Raw genomic sequence first — 25,916 nt, forward strand, 5'->3', positions numbered from 1 at the left:
GAGTGGGCTAAAGAACGGTGATGGATCAGACCTGTTGACTGGGTGTGAGTATTTGATTGATTCTGATGCTCCGTCCATCACCACCCCCTTTTGTACCGCTTTGTTCGCCATAAGTTGGCAGGGTATGCTCAGACATGAGCCCCTTGCTCACTTTGCCACTGGATTCAAGCAGGCCTGGCTGAAGACGGCTGAAATGCTAGAAACCGGTCCTAGGAAGCTTGTTTCCGGTCCAGGGAAGGCATGGCTTGGTAGTTCGGGCTGGACTGTTCCCATGAGGCACAGGGTCAGACTGATTTGCATATGGCCATGTCTGAACTGGGGTGGCAGAGTGGGCTAAAGAACGGTGATGGATCAAACCCAGATCTGTTGACTGGGTGTGAGTGTTTGATTGATTCTGATGCTCCGTTCATCACCACCCCCTTTTGTACCGCTTTGTACACCATAAGTTGGCAGGGTATGCTCAGACGTGAGTCCCTTGCTCACTTTGCCACTGGATTCAAGCAAGCCTGGCTGAAGACGGCTGAAATGCCAGAAACCGGTCCTAGAAAGCTTGTTTCCGGTCCAGGGAAGGCATGGCTTGGTAGTTCGGGCTGAACTGTTCCCATGAGGCACAGGGTCAGACTGATTTGCATATGGCCATGTCCGAACTGGGGTGGCAGAGTGGGCTAAAGAACGGTGATGGATCAAACCCAGATCTGTTGACTGGGTGTGAGTGTTTGATTGATTCTGATGCTCCGTCCATCACCACCCCCTTTTGTACCGCTTTGTTCGCCATAAGTTGGCAGGGTATGCTCAGACGTGAGTCCCTTGCTCACTTTGCCACTGGATTCAAGCAAGCCTGGCTGAAGACGGCTGAAATGCCAGAAACCGGTCCTAGGAAGCTTGTTTCCGGTCCAGGGAAGGCATGGCTTGGTAGTTCGGGCTGGACTGTTCCCATGAGGCACAGGGTCAGACTGATTTGCATATGGCCATGTCCGAACTGGGGTGGCAGAGTGGGCTAAAGAACGGTGATGGATCAAACCCAGATCTGTTGACTGGGTGTGAGTGTTTGATTGATTCTGATGCTCCGTCCATCACCACCCCCTTTTGTACCGCTTTGTTCGCCATAAGTTGGCAGGGTATGCTCAGACGTGAGTCCCTTGCTCACTTTGCCACTGGATTCAAGCAAGCCTGGCTGAAGACGGCTGAAATGCCAGAAACCGGTCCTAGGAAGCTTGTTTCCGGTCCAGGGAAGGCATGGCTTGGTAGTTCGGGCTGGACTGTTCCCATGAGGCACAGGGTCAGACTGATTTGCAGATGGCCATGTCTGAACTGGGGTGGCAGAGTGGGCTAAAGAACGGTGATGGATCAAACCCAGATCTGTTGACTGGGTGTGAGTGTTTGATTGATTCTGATGCTCCGTCCATCACCACCCCCTTTTGTACCGCTTTGTTCGCCATAAGTTGGCAGGGTATGGTCAGACGTGAGTCCCTTGCTCAGTTTGCCACTGGATTCAAGCAAGCCTGGCTGAGGACGGCTGAAATGCCAGAAACCGGTCCTAGGAAGCTTGTTTCCGGTGCAGGGAAGGCATGGCTTGGTAGTTCGGGCTGGACTGTTCCCATGAGGCACAGGGTCAGACTGATTTGCATATGGCCATGTCTGAACTGGGGTGGCAGAGTGGGCTAAAGAACGGTGATGGATCAAACCCAGATCTGTTGACTGGGTGTGAGTATTTGATTGATTCTGATGCTCCGTCCATCACCACCCCCTTTTGTACCGCTTTGTTCGCCATAAGTTGGCAGGGTATACTCAGACATGAGTCCCTTGCTCACTTTGCCACTGGATTCAAGCAAGCCTGGCTGAAGACGGCTGAAATGCCAGAAACCGGTCCTAGGAAGCTTGTTTCCGGTCCAGGGAAGGCATGGCTTGGTAGTTCGGGCTGGACTGTTCCCATGAGGCACAGGGTCAGACTGATTTGCATATGGCCATGTCTGAACTGGGGTGGCAGAGTGGGCTAAAGAACGGTGATGGATCAAACCCAGATCTGTTGACAGGGTGTGAGTGTTTGATTGATTCTGATGCTCCGTCCATCACCACCCCCTTTTGTACCGCTTTGTTCGCCATAAGTTGGCAGGATATGCTCAGACGTGAGTCCCTTGCTCACTTTGCCACTGGATTCAAGCAAGCCTGGCTGAAGACGGCTGAAATGCCAGAAACCGGTCCTAGGAAGCTTGTTTCCGGTCCAGGGAAGGCATGGCTTGGTAGTTCGGGCTGGACTGTTCCCATGAGGCACAGGGTCAGACTGATTTGCATATGGCCATGTCCAAACTGGGGTGGCAGAGTGGGCTAAAGAACGGTGATGGATCAAACCCAGATCTGTTGACTGGGTGTGAGTGTTTGATTGATTCTGATGCTCCGTCCATCACCACCCCCTTTTGTACCGCTTTGTTCTCCATAAGTTGGCAGGGTATGCTCAGACGTGAGTCCCTTGCTCACTTTGCCACTGGATTCAAGCAAGCCTGGCTGAAGACGGCTGAAATGCCAGAAACCGGTCCTAGGAAGCTTGTTTCCGGTCCAGGGAAGGCATGGCTTGGTAGTTCGGGCTGGACTGTTCCCATGAGGCACAGGGTCAGACTGATTTGCATATGGCCATGTCCGAACTGGGGTGGCAGAGTGGGCTAAAGAACGGTGATGGATCAAACCCAGATCTGTTGACTGGGTGTGAGTGTTTGATTGATTCTGATGCTCCGTCCATCACCACCCCCTTTTGTACCGCTTTGTTCGCCATAAGTTGGCAGGGTATGCTCAGACGTGAGTCCCTTGCTCACTTTGCCACTGGATTCAAGCAAGCCTGGCTGAAGATGGCTGAAATGCCAGAAACCGGTCCTAGGAAGCTTGTTTCCGGTCCAGGGAAGGCATGGCTTGGTAGTTCGGGCAGGACTGTTCCCATGAGGCACAGGGTCAGACTGATTTGCATATGGCCATGTCCGAACTGGGGTGGCAGAGTGGGCTAAAGAACGGTGATGGATCAAACCCAGATCTGTTGACTGGGTGTGAGTGTTTGATTGATTCTGATGCTCCCTCCATCACCACCCCCTTTTGTACCGCTTTGTTCGCCATAAGTTGGCAGGGTATGCTCAGACGTGAGTCCCTTGCTCACTTTGCCACTGGATTCAAGCAAGCCTGGCTGAAGACGGCTGAAATGCCAGAAACCGGTCCTAGGAAGCTTGTTTCCGGTCCAGGGAAGGCATGGCTTGGTAGTTCGGGCTGGACTGTTCCCATGAGGCACAGGGTCAGACTGATTTGCATATGGCCATGTCCGAACTGGGGTGGCAGAGTGGGCTAAAGAACGGTGATGGATCAAACCCAGATCTGTTGACTGGGTGTGAGTGTTTGATTGATTCTGATGCTCCGTCCATCACCACCCCCTTTTGTACCGCTTTGTTCGCCATAAGTTGGCAGGGTATGCTCAGACGTGAGTCCCTTGCTCACTTTGCCACTGGATTCAAGCAAGCCTGGCTGAAGACGGCTGAAATGCCAGAAACCGGTCCTAGGAAGCTTGTTTCCGGTCCAGGGAAGGCATGGCTTGGTAGTTCGGGCTGGACTGTTCCCATGAGGCACAGGGTCAGACTGATTTGCATATGGCCATGTCCGAACTGGGGTGGCAGAGTGGGCTAAAGAACGGTGATGGATCAAACCCAGATCTGTTGACTGGGTGTGAGTGTTTGATTGATTCTGATGCTCCGTCCATCACCACCCCCTTTTGTACCGCTTTGTTTGCCATAAGTTGGCAGGGTATGCTCAGACATGAGTCCCTTGCTCACTTTGCCACTGGATTCAAGCAAGCCTGGCTGAAGACGGCTGAAATGCCAGAAACCGGTCCTAGGAAGCTTGTTTCCGGTCCAGGGAAGGCATGGCTTGGTAGTTCGGGCTGGACTGTTCCCATGAGGCACAGGGTCAGACTGATTTGCATATGGCCATGTCCGAACTGGGGTGGCAGAGTGGGCTAAAGAACGGTGATGGATCATCCCAGATCTGTTGACTGGGTGTGAGTGTTTGATTGATTCTGATGCTCCGTCCATCACTACCCCCTTTTGTACCGCTTTGTTCGCCATAAGTTGGCAGGGTATGCTCAGACGTGAGTCCCTTGCTCACTTTGCCACTGGATTCAAGCAAGCCTGGCTGAAGACGGCTGAAATGCCAGAAACCGGTCCTAGGAAGCTTGTTTCCGGTCCAGGGAAGGCATGGCTTGGTAGTTCGGGCTGGACTGTTCCCACGAGGCACAGGGTCAGACTGATTTGCATATGGCCATGTCTGAACTGGGATGGCAGAGTGGGCTAAAGAACGGTGATGGATCAAACCCAGATCTGTTGACTGGGTGTGAGTGTTTGATTGATTCTGATGCTCCGTCCATCACCACCCCCTTTTGTACCGCTTTGTTCGCCATAAGTTGGCAGCGGCCCGCATCCTCCTGGACCTCTCCGCAGCGTTCGACACTGTCTGCCACCGCACCCTGGTACAGCGCCTGAACAACACCGGCATCCAGGAGAAGGCCCTGGAGTGGATCACCTCATTCCTCGCCGGAAGAACCCAGAGAGTCCGCCTCCCCCCGTTCCGGTCAGCGGCCACCGAAGTCATCTGCGGCGTTCCACAAGGATCATCGCTCAGCCCCACCCTCTTCAACATCTACATGAGCCCCCTCGCAACCATCGCACGTCAACACAACCTCAAGATCATCACCTACACTGACGACACCCAGCTGATCCTCTCCCTCACCAGCGACCCGGACGCCGCCAGAGCCAGCCTACACGAAGGGATGAAAGACGTCGCCGAATGGATGAAGAACAGCCGCCTGAAATTGAACTCAGACAAGACGGAGGTCCTCATCCTGGGATCATCACCCTCCGCCTGGGACGACTCCTGGTGGCCCCCCGCCCTGGGAGCCACCCCCAAGCCAACGGACCACGCACGCAACCTAGGCTTCATCCTGGACTCCTCCCTCTCGATGACCAGACAAGTCAACGCCGTCTCGTCTTCATGCTTCAACACTCTGCGCATGCTTCGAAAGATCTTCCGGTGGATCCCCACCGAGACCAGGAAGACGGTCACACAGGCCCTCGTCACCAGTCGGCTGGACTACGGGAACGCCCTCTACGCCGGCACCGCCGCCAAACTCCAGAAGAAGCTCCAACGGATCCAGAACGCCTCAGCACGACTCATCCTGGACATCCCCCGACACAGCCACATCTCCCGACACCTGAGAGACCTGCACTGGCTCCCCGTCAACAAAAGAATCACGTTCCGACTCATCAACAACGCACACACGGCCCTCCACGACCTGGGCCCCAAGTTCCTCAACAGCCGCCTGACCTTCCACAAGCCCACCCGCCAGCTCCGCTCCGCCAGCCTCGCTCTCGCCACCGTCCCCCGCATCCGCAGAGCCACCGCCGGAGGAAGATCCTTCTCCTACCTGGCAGCCAAGACATGGAACTCCCTCCCCATCCACCTCCGGACAACGCAAGACCATCTCGCCTTCAGGAAGCAACTCAAGACCTGGCTGTTCGAGCAGTAGCGTTCCACCCCCCCCCCAGTGCCTTGAGACCCTCCGGGTGAGCAGTGCGCTATACGAATGCCTATGATTGATTGATGGGTATGCTCAGACGTGAGTCCCTTGCTCACTTTGCCACTGGATTCAAGCAAGCCTGGCTGAAGACGGCTGAAATGCCAGAAACCGGTCCTAGGAAGCTTGTTTCCGGTCCAGGAAAGGCATGGCTTGGTAGTTCGGGCTGGACTGTTCCCATGAGGCACAGGGTCAGACTGATTTGCATATGGCTATGTCTGAACTGGGGTGGCAGAGTAGCTAAAGAACGGTGATGGATCAAACCCAGATCTGTTGACTGGGTGTGAGTGTTTGATTGATTCTGATGCTCAGTCCATCACCACCCCCTTTTGTACTGCTTTGTTCGCCATAAGTTGGCAGGGTATGCTCAGACGTGAGTCCCTTGCTCACTTTGCCACTGGATTCAAGCAAGCCTGGCTGAAGACGGCTGAAATGCCAGAAACCGGTCCTAGGAAGCTTGTTTCCGGTCCAGGGAAGGCATGGCTTGGTAGTTCGGGCTGGACTGTTTCCATGAGGCACAGGGTCAGACTGATTTGCATATGGCCATGTCTGAACTGGGGTGGCAGAGTGGGCTAAAGAATGGTGATGGATCAAACCCAGATCTGTTGACTGGGTGTGAGTGTTTGATTGATTCTGATGCTCCGTCCATCACCACCCCCTTTTGTACCGCTTTGTTCGCCATAAGTTGGCAGGGTATGCTCAGACGTGAGTCCCTTGCTCACTTTGCCACTGGATTCAAGCAAGCCTGGCTGAAGACGGCTGAAATGCCGGAAACCGGTCCTAGGAAGCTTGTTTCCGGTCCAGGGAAGGCATGGCTTGGTAGTTCGGGCTGGACTGTTCCCATGAGGCACAGGGTCAGACTGATTTGCATATGGCCATGTCCGAACTGGGTTGGCAGAGTGGGCTAAAGAACGGTGATGGATCAAACCCAGATCTGTTGACTGGGTGTGAGTGTTTGATTGATTCTGATGCTCCGTCCATCACCACCCCCTTTTGTACCGCTTTGTTCGCCATAAGTTGGCAGGGTATGCTCAGACGTGAGTCCCTTGCTCACTTTGCCACTGGATTCAAGCAAGCCTGGCTGAAGATGGCTGAAATGCCAGAAACCGGTCCTAGGAAGCTTGTTTCCGGTCCAGGGAAGGCATGGCTTGGTAGTTCGGGCTGGACTGTTCCCATGAGGCACAGGGTCAGACTGATTTGCATATGGCCATGTCCGAACTGGGGTGGCAGAGTGGGCTAAAGAACGGTGATGGATCAAACCCAGATCTGTTGACTGGGTGTGAGTGTTTGATTGATTCTGATGCTCCGTCCATCACCACCCCCTTTTGTACCGCTTTGTTCGCCATAAGTTGGCAGGGTATGCTCAGACGTGAGTCCCTTGCTCACTTTGCCACTGGATTCAAGCAAGCCTGGCTGAAGACGGCTGAAATGCCAGAAACCGGTCCTAGGAAGCTTGTTTCCGGTCCAGGGAAGGCATGGCTTGGTAGTTCGGGCTGGACTGTTCCCATGAGGCACAGGGTCAGACTGATTTGCATATGGCCATGTCCGAACTGGGGTGGCAGAGTGGGCTAAAGAACGGTGATGGATCAAACCCAGATCTGTTGACTGGGTGTGAGTGTTTGATTGATTCTGATGCTCCGTCCATCACCACCCCCTTTTGTACCGCTTTGTTCGCCATAAGTTGGCAGGGTATGCTCAGACGTGAGTCCCTTGCTCACTTTGCCACTGGATTCAAGCAAGCCTGGCTGAAGACGGCTGAAATGCCAGAAACCGGTCCTAGGAAGCTTGTTTCCGGTCCAGGGAAGGCATGGCTTGGTAGTTCGGGCTGGACTGTTTCCATGAGGCACAGGGTCAGACTGATTTGCATATGGCCATGTCTGAACTGGGGTGGCAGAGTGGGCTAAAGAATGGTGATGGATCAAACCCAGATCTGTTGACTGGGTGTGAGTGTTTGATTGATTCTGATGCTCCGTCCATCACCACCCCCTTTTGTACCGCTTTGCTCGCCATAAGTTGGCAGGGTATGCTCAGACGTGAGTCCCTTGCTCACTTTGCCACTGGATTCAAGCAAGCCTGGCTGAAGACGGCTGAAATGCCAGAAACCGGTCCTAGGAAGCTTGTTTCCGGTCCAGGGAAGGCATGGCTTGGTAGTTCGGGCTGGACTGTTCCCTTGAGGCACAGGGTCAGACTGATTTGCATATGGCCATGTCTGAACTGGGGTGGCAGAGTGGGCTAAAGAACGGTGATGGATCAAACCCAGATCTGTTGACTGGGTGTGAGTGTTTGATTGATTCTGATCCTCCGTCCATCACCACCCCCTTTTGTACCGCTTTGTTCGCCATAAGTTGGCAGGGTATGCTCAGACGTGAGTCCCTTGCTCACTTTGCCACTGGATTCAAGCAAGCCTGGCTGAAGACGGCTGAAATGCCAGAAACCGGTCCTAGGAAGCTTGTTTCCGGTCCAGGGAAGGCATGGCTTGGTAGTTCGGGCTGGACTGTTCCCATGAGGCACAGGGTCAGACTGATTTGCATATGGCCATGTCCGAACTGGGGTGGCAGAGTGGGCTAAAGAACGGTGATGGATCAAACCCAGATCTGTTGACTGGGTGTGAGTGTTTGATTGATTCTGATGCTCCGTCCATCACCACCCCCTTTTGTACCGCTTTGTTCGCCATAAGTTGGCAGGGTATGCTCAGACGTGAGTCCCTTGCTCACTTTGCCACTGGATTCAAGCAAGCCTGGCTGAAGACGGCTGAAATGCCAGAAACCGGTCCTAGGAAGCTTGTTTCTGGTCCAGGGAAGGCATGGCTTGGTAGTTCGGGCTGGACTGTTCCCATGAGGCACAGGGTCAGACTCATTTGCATATGGCCATGTCCGAACTGGGGTGGCAGAGTGGGCTAAAGAACGGTGATGGATCAAACCCAGATCTGTTGACTGGGTTTGAGTGTTTGATTGATTCTGATGCTCCGTCCATCATCACCCCCTTTTGTACCGCTTTGTTCGCCATAAGTTGGCAGGGTATGCTCAGACGTGAGTCCCTTGCTCACTTTGCCACTGGATTCAAGCAAGCCTGGCTGAAGACGGCTGAAATGCCAGAAAACGGTCCTAGGAAGCTTGTTTCCGGTCCAGGGAAGGCATGGCTTGGTAGTTCGGGCTGGACTGTTCCCATGAGGCACAGGGTCAGACTGATTTGCATATGGCCATGTCTGAACTGGGGTGGCAGAGTGGGCTAAAGAACGGTGATGGATCAAACCCAGATCTGTTGACTGGGTGTGAGTGTTTGATTGATTCTGATGCTCCGTCCATCACCACCCCCTTTTGTACCGCTTTGTTCGCCATAAGTTGGCAGGGTATGCTCAGACGTGAGTCCCTTGCTCAGTTTGCCACTGGATTCAAGCAAGCCTGGCTGAGGATGGCTGAAATGCCAGAAACCGGTCCTAGGAAGCTTGTTTCCGGTGCAGGGAAGGCATGGCTTGGTAGTTCGGGCTGGACTGTTCCCATGAGGCACAGGGTCAGACTGATTTGCATATGGCCATGTCTGAACTGGGGTGGCAGAGTGGGCTAAAGAACGGTGATGGATCAAACCCAGATCTGTTGACTGGGTGTGAGTATTTGATTGATTCTGATGCTCCGTCCATCACCACCCCCTTTTGTACCGCTTTGTTCGCCATAAGTTGGCAGGGTATGCTCAGACATGAGTCCCTTGCTCACTTTGCCACTGGATTCAAGCAAGCCTGGCTGAAGACGGCTGAAATGCCAGAAACCGGTCCTAGGAAGCTTGTTTCCGGTCCAGGGAAGGCATGACTTGGTAGTTCGGGCTGGACTGTTCCCATGAGGCACAGGGTCATACTGATTTGCATATGGCCATGTCCGAACTGGGGTGGCAGAGTGGGCTAAAGAACGGTGATGGATCAAACCCAGATCTGTTGACTGGGTGTGAGTGTTTGATTGATTCTGATGCTCCGTCCATCACCACCCCCTTTTGTACCGCTTTGTTCGCCATAAGTTGGCAGGGTATGCTCAGACGTGAGTCCCTTGCTCACTTTGCCACTGGATTCAAGCAAGCCTGGCTGAAGACGGCTGAAATGCCAGAAACCGGTCCTAGGAAGCTTGTTTCCGGTCCAGGGAAGGCATGGCTTGGTAGTTCGGGCTGGACTGTTCCCATGAGGCACAGGGTCAGACTGATTTGCATATGGCCATGTCCGAACTGGGGTGGCAGAGTGGGCTAAAGAACGGTGATGGATCAAACCCAGATCTGTTGACTGGGTGTGAGTGTTTGATTGATTCTGATGCTCCGTCCATCACCACCCCCTTTTGTACCGCTTTGTTCGCCATAAGTTGGCAGGGTATGCTCAGACGTGAGTCCCTTGCTCACTTTGCCACTGGATTCAAGCAAGCCTGGCTGAAGATGGCTGAAATGCCAGAAACCGGTCCTAGGAAGCTTGTTTCCGGTCCAGGGAAGGCATGGCTTGGTAGTTCGGGCTGGACTGTTCCCATGAGGCACAGGGTCAGACTGATTTGCATATGGCCATGTCCGAACTGGGGTGGCAGAGTGGGCTAAAGAACGGTGATGGATCAAACCCAGATCTGTTGACTGGGTGTGAGTGTTTGATTGATTCTGATGCTCCGTCCATCACCACCCCCTTTTGTACCGCTTTGTTCGCCATAAGTTGGCAGGGTATGCTCAGACGTGAGTCCCTTGCTCACTTTGCCACTGGATTCAAGCAAGCCTGGCTGAAGACGGCTGAAATGCCAGAAACCGGTCCTAGGAAGCTTGTTTCCGGTCCAGGGAAGGCATGGATTGGTAGTTCGGGCTGGACTGTTCCCATGAGGCACAGGGTCAGACTGATTTGCATATGGCCATGTCCGAACTGGGGTGGCAGAGTGGGCTAAAGAACGGTGATGGATCAAACCCAGATCTGTTGACTGGGTGTGAGTGTTTGATTGATTCTGATGCTCCGTCCATCACCACCCCCTTTTGTACCGCTTTGTTCGCCATAAGTTGGCAGGGTATGCTCAGACGTGAGTCCCTTGCTCACTTTGCCACTGGATTCAAGCAAGCCTGGCTGAAGACGGCTGAAATGCCAGAAACCGGTCCTAGGAAGCTTGTTTCCGGTCCAGGGAAGGCATGGCTTGGTAGTTCGGGCTGGACTGTTCCCATGAGGCACAGGGTCAGACTGATTTGCATATGGCCATGTCCGAACTGGGGTGGCCGAGTGGGCTAAAGAACGGTGATGGATCAAACCCAGATCTGTTGACTGGGTGTGAGTGTTTGATTGATTCTGATGCTCCGTCCATCACCACCCCCTTTTGTACCGCTTTGTTCGCCATAAGTTGGCAGGGTATGCTCAGACATGAGTCCCTTGCTCACTTTGCCACTGGATTCAAGCAAGCCTGGCTGAAGACGGCTGAAATGCCAGAAACCGGTCCTAGGAAGCTTGTTTCCGGTCCAGGGAAGGCATGACTTGGTAGTTCGGGCTGGACTGTTCCCATGAGGCACAGGGTCAGACTGATTTGCATATGGCCATGTCCGAACTGGGGTGGCAGAGTGGGCTAAAGAACGGTGATGGATCAAACCCAGATCTGTTGACTGGGTGTGAGTGTTTGATTGATTCTGATGCTCCGTCCATCACCACCCCCTTTTGTACCGCTTTGTTCGCCATAAGTTGGCAGGGTATGCTCAGACGTGAGTCCCTTGCTCACTTTGCCACTGGATTCAAGCAAGCCTGGCTGAAGACGGCTGAAATGCCAGAAACCGGTCCTAGGAAGCTTGTTTCCGGTCCAGGGAAGGCATGGCTTGGTAGTTCGGGCTGGACTGTTCCCATGAGGCACAGGGTCAGACTGATTTGCATATGGCCATGTCCGAACTGGGGTGGCAGAGTGGGCTAAAGAACGGTGATGGATCAAACCCAGATCTGTTGACTGGGTGTGAGTGTTTGATTGATTCTGATGCTCCGTCCATCACCACCCCCTTTTGTACCGCTTTGTTCGCCATAAGTTGGCAGGGTATGCTCAGACGTGAGTCCCTTGCTCACTTTGCCACTGGATTCAAGCAAGCCTGGCTGAAGACGGCTGAAATGCCAGAAACCGGTCCTAGGAAGCTTGTTTCCGGTCCAGGGAAGGCATGGCTTGGTAGTTCGGGCTGGACTGTTCCCATGAGGCACAGGGTCAGACTGATTTGCATATGGCCATGTCCGAACTGGGGTGGCAGAGTGGGCTAAAGAACGGTGATGGATCAAACCCAGATCTGTTGACTGGGTGTGAGTGTTTGATTGATTCTGATGCTCCGTCCATCACCACCCCCTTTTGTACCGCTTTGTTCGCCATAAGTTGGCAGGGTATGCTCAGACGTGAGTCCCTTGCTCACTTTGCCACTGGATTCAAGCAAGCCTGGCTGAAGATGGCTGAAATGCCAGAAACCGGTCCTAGGAAGCTTGTTTCCGGTCCAGGGAAGGCATGGCTTGGTAGTTCGGGCTGGACTGTTCCCATGAGGCACAGGGTCAGACTGATTTGCATATGGCCATGTCCGAACTGGGGTGGCAGAGTGGGCTAAAGAACGGTGATGGATCAAACCCAGATCTGTTGACTGGGTGTGAGTGTTTGATTGATTCTGATGCTCCGTCCATCACCACCCCCTTTTGTACCGCTTTGTTCGCCATAAGTTGGCAGGGTATGCTCAGACGTGAGTCCCTTGCTCACTTTGCCACTGGATTCAAGCAAGCCTGGCTGAAGACGGCTGAAATGCCAGAAACCGGTCCTAGGAAGCTTGTTTCCGGTCCAGGGAAGGCATGGATTGGTAGTTCGGGCTGGACTGTTCCCATGAGGCACAGGGTCAGACTGATTTGCATATGGCCATGTCCGAACTGGGGTGGCAGAGTGGGCTAAAGAACGGTGATGGATCAAACCCAGATCTGTTGACTGGGTGTGAGTGTTTGATTGATTCTGATGCTCCGTCCATCACCACCCCCTTTTGTACCGCTTTGTTCGCCATAAGTTGGCAGGGTATGCTCAGACGTGAGTCCCTTGCTCACTTTGCCACTGGATTCAAGCAAGCCTGGCTGAAGACGGCTGAAATGCCAGAAACCGGTCCTAGGAAGCTTGTTTCCGGTCCAGGGAAGGCATGGCTTGGTAGTTCGGGCTGGACTGTTCCCATGAGGCACAGGGTCAGACTGATTTGCATATGGCCATGTCCGAACTGGGGTGGCCGAGTGGGCTAAAGAACGGTGATGGATCAAACCCAGATCTGTTGACTGGGTGTGAGTGTTTGATTGATTCTGATGCTCCGTCCATCACCACCCCCTTTTGTACCGCTTTGTTCGCCATAAGTTGGCAGGGTATGCTCAGACATGAGTCCCTTGCTCACTTTGCCACTGGATTCAAGCAAGCCTGGCTGAAGACGGCTGAAATGCCAGAAACCGGTCCTAGGAAGCTTGTTTCCGGTCCAGGGAAGGCATGGCTTGGTAGTTCGGGCTGGACTGTTCCCATGAGGCACAGGGTCAGACCGATTTGCATATGGCCATGTCCGAACTGGGGTGGCAGAGTGGGCTAAAGAACGGTGATGGATCATCCCAGATCTGTTGACTGGGTGTGAGTGTTTGATTGATTCTGATGCTCCGTCCATCACTACCCCCTTTTGTACCGCTTTGTTCGCCATAAGTTGGCAGGGTATGCTCAGACGTGAGTCCCTTGCTCACTTTGCCACTGGATTCAAGCAAGCCTGGCTGAAGACGGCTGAAATGCCAGAAAGCGGTCCTAGGAAGCTTGTTTCCGGTCCAGGGAAGGCATGGCTTGGTAGTTCGGGCTGGACTGTTCCCATGAGGCACAGGGTCAGACTGATTTGCATATGGCCATTTCTGAACTGGGGTGGCAGAGTGGGCTAAAGAACGGTGATGGATCAAACCCAGATCTGCTGACTGGGTGTGAGTGTTTGATTGATTCTGATGCTCCGTCCATCACCACCCCCTTTTGTACCGCTTTGTTCGCCATAAGTTGGCAGGGTATGCTCAGACGTGAGTCCCTTGCTCACTTTGCCACTGGATTCAAGCAAGCCTGGCTGAAGACGGCTGAAATGCCAGAAACCGGTCCTAGGAAGCTTGTTTCCGGTCCAGGGAAGGCATGGCTTGGTAGTTCGGGCTGGACTGTTCCCATGAGGCACAGGGTCAGACTGATTTGCATATGGCCATGTCTGAACTGGGGTGGCAGAGTGGGCTAAAGAACGGTGATGGATCAAACCCAGATCTGTTGACTGGGTGTGAGTGTTTGATTGATTCTGATGCTCCGTCCATCACCACCCCCTTTTGTACCGCTTTGTTCGCCATAAGTTGGCAGGGTATGCTCAGACGTGAGTCCCTTGCTCACTTTGCCACTGGATTCAAGCAAGCCTGGCTGAAGACGGCTGAAATGCCATAAACCGGTCCTAGGAAGCTTGTTTCCGGTCCAGGGAAGGCATGGCTTGGTAGTTCGGGCTGGACTGTTCCCATGAGGCACAGGGTCAGACTGATTTGCATATGGCCATGTCTGAACTGGGGTGGCAGAGTGGGCTAAAGAACGGTGATGGATCAAACCCAGATCTGTTGACTGGGTGTGAGTGTTTGATTGATTCTGATGCTCCGTCCATCACCACCCCCTTTTGTACCGCTTTGTTCGCCATAAGTTGGCAGGGTATGCTCAGACGTGAGTCCCTTGCTCACTTTGCCACTGGATTCAAGCAAGCCTGGCTGAAGACGGCTGAAATGCCAGAAACCGGTCCTAGGAAGCTTGTTTCCGGTCCAGGGAAGGCATGGCTTGGTAGTTCGGGCTGGACTGTTCCCACGAGGCACAGGGTCAGACTGATTTGCATATGGCCATGTCTGAACTGGGGTGGCAGAGTGGGCTAAAGAACGGTGATGGATCAAACCCAGATCTGTTGACTGGGTGTGAGTGTTTGATTGATTCTGATGCTCCGTCCATCACCACCCCCTTTTGTACCGCTTTGTTCGCCATAAGTTGGCAGCGGCCCGCATCCTCCTGGACCTCTCCGCAGCGTTCGACACTGTCTGCCACCGCACCCTGGTACAGCGCCTGAACAACACCGGCATCCAGGAGAAGGCCCTGGAGTGGATCACCTCATTCCTCGCCGGAAGAACCCAGAGAGTCCGCCTCCCCCCGTTCCGGTCAGCGGCCACCGAAGTCATCTGCGGCGTTCCACAAGGATCATCGCTCAGCCCCACCCTCTTCAACATCTACATGAGCCCCCTCGCAACCATCGCATGTCAACACAACCTCAAGATCATCACCTACACCGACGACACCCAGCTGATCCTCTCCCTCACCAGCGACCCGGACGCCGCCAGAGCCAGCCTACACGAAGGGATGAAAGACGTCGCCGAATGGATGAAGAACAGCCGCCTGAAATTGAACTCAGACAAGACGGAGGTCCTCATCCTGGGATCATCACCCTCCGCCTGGGACGACTCCTGGTGGCCCCCCGCCCTGGGAGCCACCCCCAAGCCAACGGACCACGCACGCAACCTAGGCTTCATCCTGGACTCCTCCCTCTCGATGACCAGACAAGTCAACGCCGTCTCGTCTTCATGCTTCAACACTCTGCGCATGCTTCGAAAGATCTTCCGGTGGATCCCCACCGAGACCAGGAAGACGGTCACCCAGGCCCTCGTCACCAGTCGGCTGGACTACGGGAACGCCCTCTACGCCGGCACCGCCGCCAAACTCCAGAAGAAGCTCCAACGGATCCAGAACGCCTCAGCACGACTCATCCTGGACATCCCCCAACACAGCCACATCTCCCGACACCTGAGAGACCTGCACTGGCTCCCCGTCAACAAAAGAATCACGTTCCGACTCATCAACAACGCACACACGGCCCTCCACGACCTGGGCCCCAAGTTCCTCAACAGCCGCCTGACCTTCCACAAGCCCACCCGCCAGCTCCGCTCTGCCAGCCTCGCTCTCGCCACCGTCCCCCGCATCCGCAGAGCCACCGCCGGAGGAAGATCCTTCTCCTACCTGGCAGCCAAGACATGGAACTCCCTCCCCATCCACCTCCGGACAACGCAAGACCATCTCGCCTTCAGGAAGCAACTCAAGACCTGGCTGTTCGAGCAGTAGCGTTCCACCCCCCCCCAGTGCCTTGAGACCCTCCGGGTGAGCAGTGCGCTATACAAATGCCTATGATTGATTGATGGGTATGCTCAGACGTGAGTCCCTTGCTCACTTTGCCACTGGATTCAAGCAAGCCTGGCTGAAGACGGCTGAAATGCCAGAAACCGGTCCTAGGAAGCTTGTTTCCGGTCCAGGAAAGGCATGGCTTGGTAGTTCGGGCTGGACTGTTCCCATGAGGCACAGGGTCAGACTGATTTGCATATGGCCATGTCTGAACTGGGGTGGCAGAGTGGGCTAAAGAACGGTGATGGATCAAACCCAGATCTGTTGACTGGGTGTGAGTGTTTGATTGATTCTGATGCTCAGTCCATCACCACCCCCTTTTGTACTGCTTTGTTCGCCATAAGTTGGCAGGGTATGCTCAGACGTGAGTCCCTTGCTCACTTTGCCACTGGATTCAAGCAAGCCTGGCTGAAGACGGCTGAAATGCCAGAAACCGGTCCTAGGAAGCTTGTTTCCGGTCCAGGGAAGGCATGGCTTGGTAGTTCGGGCTGGACTGTTTCCATGAGGCACAGGGTCAGACTGATTTGCATATGGCCATGTCTGAACTGGGGTGGCAGAGTGGGCTAAAGAATGGTGATGGATCAAACCCAGATCTGTTGACTGGGTGTGAGTGTTTGATTGATTCTGATGCTCCGTCCATCACCACCCCCTTTTGTACCGCTTTGTTCGCCATAAGTTGGCAGGGTATGCTCAGACGTGAGTCCCTTGCTCACTTTGCCACTGGATTCAAGCAAGCCTGGCTGAAGACGGCTGAAATGCCAGAAACCGGTCCTAGGAAGCTTGTTTCCGGTCCAGGGAAGGCATGGCTTGGTAGTTCGGGCTGGACTGTTCCCATGAGGCACAGGGTAAGACTGATTTGCATATGGCCATGTCTGAACTGGGGTGGCAGAGTGGGCTAAAGAACGGTGATGGATCAAACCCAGATCTGTTGACTGGGTGTGAGTGTGTGATTGATTCTGATGCTCCGTCCATCACCACCCCCTTTTGTACCGCTTTGTTCGCCATAAGATAGCAGGGTATGCTCAGACGTGAGTCCCTTGCTCACTTTGCCACTGGATTCAAGCAAGCCTGGCTGAACACGGCTGAAATGCCAGAAACCTGTCCTAGGAAGCTTGTTTCCGGTCCAGGGAAGGCATGGCTTGGTAGTTTGGGCTGGACTGTTCCCATGAGGCACAGGGTCAGACTGATTTGCATATGGCCATGTCTGAACTGGGGTGGCAGAGTGGGCTAAAGAACGGTGATGGATCAAACCCAGATCTGTTGACTGGGTGTGAGTGTTTGATTGATTCTGATGCTCCGTCCATCACCACCCCCTTTTGTACCGCTTTGTTCGCCATAAGTTGGCAGGGTATGCTCAGACGTGAGTCCCTTGCTCACTTTGCCACTGGATTCAAGCAAGCCTGGCTGAAGACGGCTGAAATGCCAGAAACCGGTCCTAGGAAGCTTGTTTCCGGTCCAGGGAAGGCATGGCTTGGTAGTTCGGGCTGGACTGTTCCCATGAGGCACAGGGTCAGACTGATTTGCATATGGCCATGTCTGAACTGGGGTGGCAGAGTGGGCTAAAGAACGGTGATGGATCAAACCCAGATCTGTTGACTGGGTGTGAGTGTTTGATTGATTCTGATGCTCCGTCCATCACCACCCCCTTTTGTACCGCTTTGTTCGCCATAAGTTGGCAGGGTTTGCTCAGACGTGAGTCCCTTGCTCACTTTGCCACTGGATTCAAGTAAGCCTGGCTGAAGACGGCTGAAATGCCAGAAACCGATCCTAGGAAGCTTGTTTCCGGTCCAGGGAAGGCATGGCTTGGTAGTTCGGGCTGGACTGTTCCCATGAGGCACAGGGTCAGACTGATTTGCATATGGCCATGTCCGAACTGGGGTGGCAGAGTGGGCTAAAGAACGGTGATGGATCAAACCCAGATCTGTTGACTGGGTGTGAGTGTTTGATTGATTCTGATGCTCCGTCCATCACCACCCCCTTTTGTACAGCTTTGTTCGCCATAAGTTGGCAGGGTATGCTCAGACGTGAGTCCCTTGCTCACTTTGCCACTGGATTCAAGCAAGCCTGGCTGAAGACGGCTGAAATGCCAGAAACCGGTCCTAGGAAGCTTGTTTCCGTTCCAGGGAAGGCATGGCTTGGTAGTTCGGGCTGGACTGTTCCCATGAGGCACAGGGTCAGACTGATTTGCATATGGCCATGTCTGAACTGGGGTGGCAGAGTGGGCTAAAGAACGGTGATGGATCAAACCCAGATCTGTTGACTGGGTGTGAGTGTTTGATTGATTCTGATGCTCCGTCCATCACCACCCCCTTTTGTACCGCTTTGTTCGCCATAAGTTGGCAGGGTATGCTCAGACGTGAGTCCCTTGCTCAGTTTGCCACTGGATTCAAGCAAGCCTTGCTGAGGACGGCTGAAATGCCAGAAACCGGTCCTAGGAAGCTTGTTTCCGGTGCAGGGAAGGCATGGCTTGGTAGTTCGGGCTGGACTGTTCCCATGAGGCACAGGGTCAGACTGATTTGCATATGGCCATGTCTGAATTGGGGTGGCAGAGTGGGCTAAAGAACGGTGATGGATCAAACCCAGATCTGTTGACTGGGTGTGAGTATTTGATTGATTCTGATGCTCCGTCCATCACCACCCCCTTTTGTACCGCTTTGTTCGCCATAAGTTGGCAGGGTATGCTCAGACATGAGTCCCTTGCTCACTTTGCCACTGGATTCAAGCAAGCCTGGCTGAAGACGGCTGAAATGCCAGAAACCGGTCCTAGGAAGCTTGTTTCCGGTCCAGGGAAGGCATGGCTTGGTAGTTCGGGCTGGACTGTTCCCATGAGGCACAGGGTCAGACTGATTTGCATATGGCCATGTCTGAACTGGGGTGGCAGAGTGGGCTAAAGAACGGTGATGGATCAAACCCAGATCTGTTGACTGGGTGTGAGTGTTTGATTGATTCTGATGCTCCGTCCATCACCACCCCCTTTTGTACCGCTTTGTTCGCCATAAGTTGGCAGGATATGCTCAGACGTGAGTCCCTTGCTCACTTTGCCACTGGATTCAAGCAAGCCTGGCTGAAGACGGCTGAAATGCCAGAAACCGGTCCTAGGAAGCTTGTTTCCGGTCCAGGGAAGGCATGGCTTGGTAGTTCGGGCTGGACTGTTCCCATGAGGCACAGGGTCAGACTGATTTGCATATGGCCATGTCCGAACTGGGGTGGCAGAGTGGGCTAAAGAACGGTGATGGATCAAACCCAGATCTGTTGACTGGGTGTGAGTGTTTGATTGATTCTGATGCTCCGTCCATCACCACCCCCTTTTGTACCGCTTTGTTCGCCATAAGTTGGCAGGGTATGCTCAGACGTGAGTCCCTTGCTCACTTTGCCACTGGATTCAAGCAAGCCTGGCTGAAGACGGCTGAAATGCCAGAAACCGGTCCTAGGAAGCTTGTTTCCGGTCCAGGGAAGGCATGGCTTGGTAGTTCGGGCTGGACTGTTCCCATGAGGCACAGGGTCAGACTGATTTGCATATGGCCATTTCTGAACTGGGGTGGCAGAGTGGGCTAAAGAACGGTGATGGATCAAACCCAGATCTGTTGACTGGGTGTGAGTGTTTGATTGATTCTGATGCTCCGTCCATCACCACCCCCTTTTGTACCGCTTTGTTCGCCATAAGTTGGCAGGGTATGCTCAGACGTGAGTCCCTTGCTCACTTTGCCACTGGATTCAAGCAAGCCTGGCTGAAGACGGCTGAAATGCCAGAAACCGGTCCTAGGAAGCTTGTTTCCGGTCCAGGGAAGGCATGGCTTGGTAGTTCGGGCTGGACTGTTCCCATGAGGCACAGGGTCAGACTGATTTGCATATGGCCATGTCTGAACTGGGGTGGCAGAGTGGGCTAAAGAACGGTGATGGATCAAACCCAGATCTGTTGACTGGGTGTGAGTGTTTGATTGATTCTGATGCTCCGTCCATCACCACCCCCTTTTGTATCGCTTTGTTCGCCATATGTTGGCAGGGTATGCTCAGACGTGAGTCCCTTGCTCACTTTGCCACTGGATTCAAGCAAGCCTGGCTGAAGACGGCTGAAATGCCAGAAACTGGTCCTAGGAAGCTTGTTTCCGGTCCAGGGAAGGCATGGCTTGGTAGTTCGGGCTGGACTGTTCCCATGAGGCACAGGGTCAGACTGATTTGCATATGGCCATGTCTGAACTGGGGTGGCAGAGTGGGCTAAAGAACGGTGATGGATCAAACCCAGATCTGTTGACTGGGTGTGAGTGTTTGATTGATTCTGATGCTCCGTCCATCACCACCCCCTTTTGTACCGCTTTGTTCGCCATAAGTTGGCAGGGTATGCTCAGACGTGAGTCCCTTGCTCACTTTGCCACTGGATTCAAGCAAGCCTGGCTGAAGACGGCTGAAATGCCAGAAACCGGTCCTAGGAAGCTTGTTTCCGGTCCAGGGAAGGCATGGCTTGGTAGTTCGGGCTGGACTGTTCCCACGAGGCACAGGGTCAGACTGATTTGCATATGGCCATGTCTGAACTGGGGTGGCAGAGTGGGCTAAAGAACGGTGATGGATCAAACCCAGATCTGTTGACTGGGTGTGAGTGTTTGATTGATTCTGATGCTCCGTCCATCACCACCCCCTTTTGTACCGCTTTGTTCGCCATAAGTTGGCAGCGGCCCGCATCCTCCTGGACCTCTCCGCAGCGTTCGACACTGTCTGCCACCGCACCCTGGTACAGCACCTGAACAACACCGGCATCCAGGAGAAGGCCCTGGAGTGGATCACCTCATTCCTCGCCGGAAGAACCCAGAGAGTCCGCCTCCCCCCGTTCCGGTCAGCGGCCACCGAAGTCATCTGCGGCGTTCCACGAGGATCATCGCTCAGCCCCACCCTCTTCAACATCTACATGAGCCCCCTCGCAACCATCGCACGTCAACACAACCTCAAGATCATCACCTACACCGACGACACCCAGCTGATCCTCTCCCTCACCAGCGACCCGGACGCCGCCAGAGCCAGCCTACACGAAGGGATGAAAGACGTCGCCGAATGGATGAAGAACAGCCGCCTGAAATTGAACTCCGACAAGACGGAGGTCCTCATCCTGGGATCATCACCCTCCGCCTGGGACGACTCCTGGTGGCCCCCCGCCCTGGGAGCCACCCCCAAGCCAACGGACCACGCACGCAACCTAGGCTTCATCCTGGACTCCTCCCTCTCGATGACCAGACAAGTCAACGCCGTCTCGTCTTCATGCTTCAACACTCTGCGCATGCTTCGAAAGATCTTCCGGTGGATCCCCACCGAGACCAGGAAGACGGTCACCCAGGCCCTCGTCACCAGTCGGCTGGACTACGGGAACGCCCTCTACGCCGGCACCACCGCCAAACTCCAGAAGAAGCTCCAACGGATCCAGAACGCCTCAGCACGACTCATCCTGGACATCCCCCGACACAGCCACATCTCCCGACACCTGAGAGACCTGCACTGGCTCCCCGTCAACAAAAGAATCACGTTCCGACTCATCAACAACGCACACACGGCCCTCCACGACCTGGGCCCCAAGTTCCTCAACAGCCGCCTGACCTTCCACAAGCCCACCCGCCAGCTCCGCTCCGCCAGCCTCGCTCTCGCCACCGTCCCCCGCATCCGCAGAGCCAACGCCGGAGGAAGATCCTTCTCCTACCTGGCAGCCAAGACATGGAACTCCCTCCCCATCCACCTCCGGACAACGCAAGACCATCTCGCCTTCAGGAAGCAACTCAAGACCTGGCTGTTCGAGCAGTAGCGTTCCACCCCCCCCCCCCAGTGCCTTGAGACCCTCCGGGTGAGCAGTGCGCTATACAAATGCCTATGATTGATTGATGGGTATGCTCAGACGTGAGTCCCTTGCTCACTTTGCCACTGGATTCAAGCAAGCCTGGCTGAAGACGGCTGAAATGCCAGAAACCGGTCCTAGGAAGCTTGTTTCCGGTCCAGGAAAGGCATGGCTTGGTAGTTCGGGCTGGACTGTTCCCATGAGGCACAGGGTCAGACTGATTTGCATATGGCCATGTCTGAACTGGGGTGGCAGAGTGGGCTAAAGAACGGTGATGGATCAAACCCAGATCTGTTGACTGGGTGTGAGTGTTTGATTGATTCTGATGCTCAGTCCATCACCACCCCCTTTTGTACTGCTTTGTTCGCCATAAGTTGGCAGGGTATGCTCAGACGTGAGTCCCTTGCTCACTTTGCCACTGGATTCAAGCAAGCCTGGCTGAAGACGGCTGAAATGCCAGAAACCGGTCCTAGGAAGCTTGTTTCCTGTCCAGGGAAGGCATGGCTTGGTAGTTCGGGCTGGACTGTTTCCATGAGGCACAGGGTCAGACTGATTTGCATATGGCCATGTCTGAACTGGGGTGGCAGAGTGGGCTAAAGAATGGTGATGGATCAAACCGAGATCTGTTGACTGGGTGTGAGTGTTTGATTGATTCTGATGCTCCGTCCATCACCACCCCCTTTTGTACCGCTGTGTTCGCCATAAGTTGGCAGGGTATGCTCAGACGTGAGTCCCTTGCTCACTTTGCCACTGGATTCAAGCAAGCCTGGCTGAAGACGGCTGAAATGCCAGAAACCGGTCCTAGGAAGCTTGTTTCCGGTCCAGGGAAGGCATGGCTTGGTAGTTCGGGCTGGACTGTTCCCATGAGGCACAGGGTCAGACTGATTTGCATATGGCCATGTCTGAACTGGGGTGGCAGAGTGGGCTAAAGAACGGTGATGGATCAAACCCAGATCTGTTGACTGGGTGTGAGTGTTTGATTGATTCTGATGCTCCGTCCATCACCACCCCCTTTTGTACCGCTTTGTTCGCCATAAGATAGCAGGGTATGCTCAGACGTGATTCCCTTGCTCACTTTGCCACTGGATTCAAGCAAGCCTGGCTGAACACGGCTGAAATGCCAGAAACCTGTCCTAGGAAGCTTGTTTCCGGTCCAGGGAAGGCATGGCTTGGTAGTTTGGCCTGGACTGTTCCCATGAGGCACAGGGTCAGACTGATTTGCATATGGCCATGTCTGAACTGGGTTGGCAGAGTGGGCTAAAGAACGGTGATGGATCAAACCCAGATCTGTTGACTGGGTGTGAGTGTTTGATTGATTCTGATGCTCCGTCCATCACCACCCCCTTTTGTACCGCTTTGTTCGCCATAAGTTGGCAGGGTATGCTCAGACGTGAGTCCCTTGCTCACTTTGCCACTGGATTCAAGCAAGCCTGGCTGAAGACGGCTGAAATGCCAGAAACCGGTCCTAGGAAGCTTGTTTCCGGTCCAGGGAAGGCATGGCTTGGTAGTTCGGGCTGGACTGTTCCCATGAGGCACAGGGTCAGACTGATTTGCATATGGCCATGTCTGAACTGGGGTGGCAGAGTGGGCTAAAGAACGGTGATGGATCAAACCCAGATCTGTTGACTGGGTGTGAGTGTTTGATTGATTCTGATGCTCCGTCCATCACCACCCCCTTTTGTACCGCTTTGTTCGCCATAAGTTGGCAGGGTATGCTCAGACGTGAGTCCCTTGCTCAGTTTGCCACTGGATTCAAGCAAGCCTGGCTGAGGACGGCTGAAATGCCAGAAACCGGTCCTAGGAAGCTTGTTTCCGGTGCAGGGAAGGCATGGCTTGGTAGTTCGGGCTGGACTGTTCCAATGAGGCACAGGGTCAGACTGATTTGCATATGGCCATGTCTGAACTGGGGTGGCAGAGTGGGCTAAAGAACGGTGATGGATCAAACCCAGATCTGTTGACTGGGTGTGAGTATTTGATTGATTCTGATGCTCCGTCCATCACCACCCCCTTTTGTACCGCTTTGTTCGCCATAAGTTGGCAGGGTATGCTCAGACATGAGTCCCTTGCTCACTTTGCCACTGGATTCAAGCAAGCCTGGCTGAAGACGGCTGAAATGCCAGAAACCGGTCCTAGGAAGCTTGTTTCCGGTCCAGGGAAGGCATGGCTTGGTAGTTCGGGCTGGACTGTTCCCATGAGGCACAGGGTCAGACTGATTTGCATATGGCCATGTCTGAACTGGGGTGGCAGAGTGGGCTAAAGAACGGTGATGGATCAAACCCAGATCTGTTGACTGGGTGTGAGTGTTTGATTGATTCTGATGCTCCGTCCATCACCACCCCCTTTTGTACCGCTTTGTTCGCCATAAGTTGGCAGGATATGCTCAGACGTGAGTCCCTTGCTCACTTTGCCACTGGATTCAAGCAAGCCTGGCTGTAGACGGCTGAAATGCCAGAAACCGGTCCTAGGAAGCTTGTTTCCGGTCCAGGGAAGGCATGGCTTGGTAGTTCGGGCTGGACTGTTCCCATGAGGCACAGGGTCAGACTGATTTGCATATGGCCATGTCCGAACTGGGGTGGCAGAGTGGGCTAAAGAACGGTGATGGATCAAACCCAGATCTGTTGACTGGGTGTGAGTGTTTGATTGATTCTGATGCTCCGTCCATCACCACCCCCTTTTGTACCGCTTTGTTCGCCATAAGTTGGCAGGGTATGCTCAGACGTGAGCCCCTTGCTCACTTTGCCACTGGATTCAAGCAAGCCTGGCTGAAGACGGCTGAAATGCCAGAAACCGGTCCTAGGAAGCTTGTTTCCGGTCCAGGGAAGGCATGGCTTGGTAGTTCGGGCTGGACTGTTCCCATGAGGCACAGGGTCAGACTGATTTGCATATGGCCATGTCCGAACTGGGGTGGGAGAGTGGGCTAAAGAACGGTGATGGATAAAACCCAGATCTGTTGACTGGGTGTGAGTGTTTGATTGATTCTGATGCTCCGTCCATCACCACCCCCTTTTGTACCGCTTTGTTCGCCATAAGTTGGCAGGGTATGCTCAGACGTGAGTACCTTGCTCACTTTGCCACTGGATTCAAGCAAGCCTGGCTGAAGATGGCTGAAATGCCAGAAACCGGTCCTAGGAAGCTTGTTTCCGGTCCAGGGAAGGCATGGCTTGGTAGTTCGGGCTGGACTGTTCCCATGAGGCACAGGGTCAGACTGATTTGCATATGGCCATGTCCGAACTGGGGTGGCAGAGTGGGCTAAAGAACGGTGATGGATCAAACCCAGATCTGTTGACTGGGTGTGAGTGTTTGATTGATTCTGATGCTCCGTCCATCACCACCCCCTTTTGTACCGCTTTGTTCGCCATAAGTTGGCAGGGTATGCTCAGACGTGAGTCCCTTGCTCACTTTGCCACTGGATTCAAGCAAGCCTGGCTGAAGACGGCTGAAATGCCAGAAACCGGTCCTAGGAAGCTTGTTTCCGGTCCAGGGAAGGCATGGCTTGGTAGTTCGGGCTGGACTGTTCCCATGAGGCACAGGGTCAGACTGATTTGCATATGGCCATGTCCGAACTGGGGTGGCAGAGTGGGCTAAAGAACGGTGATGGATCAAACCCAGATCTGTTGACTGGGTGTGAGTGTTTGATTGATTCTGATGCTCCGTCCATCACCACCCCCTTTTGTACCGCTTTGTTCGCCATAAGTTGGCAGGGTATGCTCAGACATGAGTCCCTTGCTCACTTTGCCACTGGATTCAAGCAAGCCTGGCTGAAGACGGCTGAAATGCCAGAAACCGGTCCTAGGAAGCTTGTTTCTGGTCCAGGGAAGGCATGGCTTGGTAGTTTGGGCTGGACTGTTCCCATGAGGCACAGGGTCAGACTGATTTGCATATGGCCATGTCCGAACTGGGGTGGCAGAGTGGGCTAAAGAACGGTGATGGATCATCCCAGATCTGTTGACTGGGTGTGAGTGTTTGATTGATTCTGATGCTCCGTCCATCACTACCCCCTTTTGTACCGCTTTGTTCGCCATAAGTTGGCAGGGTATGCTCAGACGTGAGTCCCTTGCTCACTTTGTCACTGGATTCAAGCAAGCCTGGCTGAAGACGGCTGAAATGCCAGAAACCGGTCCTAGGAAGCTTGTTTCCGGTCCAGGGAAGGCATGGCTTGGTAGTTCGGGCTGGACTGTTCCCATGAGGCACAGGGTCAGACTGATTTGCATATGGCCATTTCTGAACTGGGGTGGCAGAGTGGGCTAAAGAACGGTGATGGATCAAACCCAGATCTGTTGACTGGGTGTGAGTGTTTGATTGATTCTGATGCTCCGTCCATCACCACCCCCTTTTGTACCGC

The sequence above is a fragment of the Triturus cristatus genome, chromosome 4_2 (assembly GCF_964204655.1).
Source record: "Triturus cristatus chromosome 4_2, aTriCri1.1, whole genome shotgun sequence".
In the NCBI taxonomy this organism is placed as follows: domain Eukaryota; kingdom Metazoa; phylum Chordata; class Amphibia; order Caudata; family Salamandridae; genus Triturus; species Triturus cristatus.